The sequence below is a fragment of the Oratosquilla oratoria genome, unplaced genomic scaffold (assembly GCF_046742065.1).
Source record: "Oratosquilla oratoria isolate Oo_2021 unplaced genomic scaffold, ASM4674206v1 SCAFFOLD60, whole genome shotgun sequence".
NCBI lineage: Eukaryota > Metazoa > Arthropoda > Malacostraca > Stomatopoda > Squillidae > Oratosquilla > Oratosquilla oratoria.
Window position 1 is genome coordinate 1168450 of NW_027467724.1, and position 5000 is coordinate 1173449.

The window sequence follows — 5000 nt, forward strand, 5'->3', positions numbered from 1 at the left end:
GTTCTGAGCGCTGATACCTTAGAATATATACCGTCTATAGAATAAATGTTCATAGACCGGGTTCTTACAGAGACCCACCATAAATTTCACTCCACCCGAACAGGGAATTAATCCATTTCCGTATGTGAAGTCTAAGATTTGGTTAACACTAATTCTCTGGAGTGGAATTCTATGAGTAAAGACATACTCACAATAGCTTTCAATATAGATACTTTTGTCAATAATCCTTTAGTGGATTAGTTAGAGTGTGCTCTCAAGAGGGATGATTGGAGACTGTTGGCTCGAACCTACCAAATTAGTGCCCTTTCTAAATTACGAAAGGATGAACTTAAAAGAGTGGTTATCGACCACCTCGTAGATTTGTTGGTACTGGATGCAGACGCATTTGAATTAATTCACCAGGAGAGTACTCGCGATGAAACTGAAAGATACCCAAATGTAGGCAACAGTGACCCCCCCCTTTCAGCCTGAAGCCCGCGCTTCCCCCACTCTCCCTTAGATAAATCAGTTGTATCTTTAAAATTAGAGAAAACTAAACTAGAGAGAGAGAAAGAATGAGACACGAGCGGAAGCTTGAATTAATCAAATGAAAAGAAAGAGACACCGTGAGCAAGAACGAGATCTTGAGCTGAGAAAAGAGGAACGTGACAGAGCGTGAAAGAGAGATCGAAATGAAATAACAGCGTCCTGGATCAATAAATATTTGAATAGGCTTATTGAACACTCTACCAGCAGTGAGAGGTCCTACAGAAGTCCTTCCAATTGTAATTGTCTGTTTATGACTATTTTTGTTGAAGGAGTTTTCTTTCACCATTCTATCACTCTTATACTTTCTATTTGTATATATGTGGGGAATTCTAGAAAATTGGTTTATTCTGTGTCTGGGGTTTTTCCTCTTGTTTCCTGGTGTATACGAAAATTTCTACATTCATGGGTTTTATGGCCTATTCTTTGGTGATACATACAGAAAGATGGGTTTCTACACAGATATTCATCATGACCCTCATATTTGCAATTTCTATAAATAATTCCATAATAACAGTCTTGTGCTCTGTGTCCCCAAGTATAACAATTAAAACATAGAATTCTAGTATCCCTGGATGGACTTCTAACTTTCTGTCTATGTCCTAATTTTGTTTTCTCAGACTCTCGTCTAGAGTGCCTCTGTTGTCCCACTGTCATCACATATGAATTTATTATTCTAGTCTCACTGTACCCTTGCATTAGATAACCTACCTCCCCTAAATTCATATTTGACTTGAGATCTTTATACAGCTTTTCTGCCTAAGTCATCACTATTTTTAGTCAACAATCCAAATGTGATCAATTTTATTACCTGAGAAACTTTCATTTCGTCACTAGATTTTTCTATCCAATCTGAATCTTTCAAGATAGAATTCATGTCTTTTGACCATCTATCTAATCTAGCTAAGTATTCTGTTTCTGACTCACTTGTTCTAACTTCTTTGATCATTCTCACAAAAGACCTTATAGGATCCTGATCACATTTTGACATAAAATGTTTAATGGGTTCTTTCTTATAAGCTTCATATTGGTTGATATCTTCCATTTGCTGGAAATTTATGATAAACCTAGCTCTACCCTTCTCTGGATCTATATTTTCCTTTAAAATTTCTATTTTCCTTTTTTCATCTGTTATATTTTTGCTCACAATTAATGTGTCTATTTGATTAATGAACTTATTAACTTCTAGTGTTTTCATCCCCGGTAAATTTGGGAATATTAATATTGGAGGTATGAACCTCATGCCTAAGTACTGTGTTATTCATACCTTCAGTAGTTGATTTGACTTGACTGTCTCCACGTAGTCTTCCTTGCGTACGTCAACCTCGACGTCCCTCGTCAGCCTCGTCGTTCATCAGCCTCGTCGCTCACTACCTTGAAGATCGTCTTGTAGATGATTGCCTTGAAGATCGCCTTATTCCCCTCGTAGTAGTTGCTCGCAGTGTTGTAGACCCCTCGTTCCTCGTCTTGTCGTCCCTTGGATTCAGCATACGCGTGGTTTTGGTTGTGCACCGCGTGGTTATGGTTACGTACACTGTAGATTGGTGTACCCGTAGACTTATCTTGCACCAGTCTTGTAATTACTGTACTTCGGAGGAAGTTCATCCCTACCTGCCGCCACTGTTAGCTCCACTGCCACTAACACTTAGTCACTTGTGTTATTCATCCGTAGGCCCCATGCCTCCTCCTTCTCTTAAGTATGTTTCCACCAAATCTTCTATAACCAGTTATTAAAGTTTCTTGATGGGTTGAATTAAAATGGAGATATAGTTTTCTTATCTTCTTTTCTTCTAAGTAATTACACTTGGTTTTTCAAGCTACACCAAGGCGACTCCCACCCGGGATCCCTGTTCATCCCACCGAGCCACTTCTGCTCTGACGTCACTACTTATTTCAACCATTTTTTTTTTTTTTTTTTTTTTTACTTTTCAAATAAGTTCCGCCCTTTAAGGGCGTGACTTTACCTCTATGCACCAATAATTTTTCTCCATTCTCCTCCTCCACCTTATTCTCCAGTCAGAAAGACTGTTATACTGTCTCAAGCGATATTGTTTACGCAAGCAGTTTGTAGCAGCAGAATGACTTCATGTTTACATTTTGTAACGTCAGCGCCTACCCTAACCAATGTTAATGATACAAGACGATAAGCTAGAATATGCAACTCTCTGCAACTTCCAGTCGGCCATTGTATCATAACAACTGCATAAATTTTACATATCGTTTCAGCTACCCCTCGATCTACCTAAATGTCTACCTCTATCTACCAGCCTCTTACAATATGTATATATATATATATATATATATATATATATATATATATATATATATGTATATATATATATACATATATCATAGACCCCTTCAATAGAAGGACTGGTAAGTCCCTTGCTCGGCATCTGTAACTTGGGTCCCACAATTTTTCAATACAAATGCATGATAGAACATTCTATTTAGTGTCTAATTGGAGGTTTTAAAGAGCAAGGAATTCGTTTTTCATAATTTCAACTTTCTACGATGTCGTCTAAAGGTCATAGGAAGTTCAAATCATATAAAAAAAGCCTATACCAGCCAAAATATTGTATATTTTCTCACTTAAAATAATGAAGTACACACTGTATGTTGCAGTATATAACATGATATAGGATAATAAACAAAAATAAACGTACACTACTATGAAACAGCTTTGTACAAAACTACTTATTGATATAAAAAACTGTGCTAATTTTTTCCCATAAGTTTCATCTTCCTTCTGAGGCAGCCGAGCTGTCTTTCTTTGTCATTTATATCAAGTACAAATGCTTTTAAAAGAATATTCGCTAAAGTAACACAAGCTCCTTTAAGTCCGGCAATTGGGCTGTCAATACAAGATAAAGATTTACTCAGGTGATATCGGCAGCAATACAAGTTGCGCTCTTCAACAAGTTTGTAAGCTGAGAATACGAAATGTACCGTTGAGAGCAGATGTACAGTTAGTCTACCTCTACTTAGATTCATGAGAAATTTGAGAAACTGTGAATTAATACGATCTTCAATCTCATGCTCAGTTTCAGTACTTACAATATGAGCTTGAATTTTGTGTTCCAAATGTCCAGCTAGAAAAATAACTTTATGTATGACAGTATCACTAGTCTGAAGTACGTCTTCAGAGTCAGCTATAGTGATGTCAATCATCATCAATGTAAATGTCAGAGGTGCAAGGCACATCATGAGACTGGTGTGGAGTTCACTCGTATTTCAAACGCGCATGGAGGTTCTTGGAATCTGCAGCTGCCTTAATATCAACAACGTCAATATAGAAATTACTGTGAGAATCAACACCGTGTGAGATCGAAACCTTTATTGGTACGACGTTTCGCTTGTTACAGCTTTTTCAAGTACAGACATATGGCAAACATTCTGAGTACATATAGGCCGAACATAGAAATTACCCCCACTGCGTTGTCTGGCTTGGCCAAAAAACTTTTCAAGAGCATCATCTGCAAAGACACCAGGTAGAACATATTTGAAGTTATTTAGTGTCGGTAACAACGCTGCAGCTTCAACGTTGGCTCTTGTAGACACCACAAAGGCCTCTGCTGTTTGCTTTGTGAGCTTTTGCGTCCGACCCCGCCCACCTGACCATCCACAAGTAAATATAACTTCATAAGAATCATTAAGTTTCTTGAAGCTGGTGCAGTTCTTGGTTCACAGTTGACGACACTCATCATGCATGTTGATACCAGAACACCGATCTTTCACATTCATCATGTGAAACCAATTAGTGATAAGTTCAACAAAAATGATGGTGCCCTCACTAATGTCAAGTTTATCCTTTAGAGTTGAAAGAGCAGCAACAGTCTTATCGTCGAAGATCTGGCAAACAAAAGGCACGCTTTGTCTTTGTAAAGAAGTTGGGTAAACAGCTGTGTATGTGATCTTGGTAAGATGGATTTTATTTTTCCAGTCTTCATTGTACAATGCTTTAATGTCTTTCCATCGTGCAACATATGCTTTTCCATCTGTTGTGAATGAAAGTTCCTTATTATGCACAGTTATCCAGTTATTTCTTATATATTTAAAGGAATGAACAGAGTCAAACACAAGAAAGTCATAAGAATTGATAGTGTCTATAAATACTTTACCAGGGCCACCCAATTTAACATAACATGCAACATTTGTATTGCAGGTATCATATACACAAGAAATTATAGTTCCACCAGCTTTGTTAACCTCTACAAAAGCTTCTAGTAGAAGTTCCTTGAATTGATCTGAATCAAGTTTTGCAACAGGGTTAATGCTTAATATATATTTAGGACCACCATGATGGCAGAAAACTTCAACCACCAGTTGGGAATGATACTGCTTTGGCGGATGGTTCATTTCTATAGTTGCCTCGACAACTACAAACACTACACTTCTTCGGCATTGTGTTTTGTCAGCAGAAAACCATGAAATGGAAAATATGCTTAAAAATCAGTTATATTGATAAATAGATA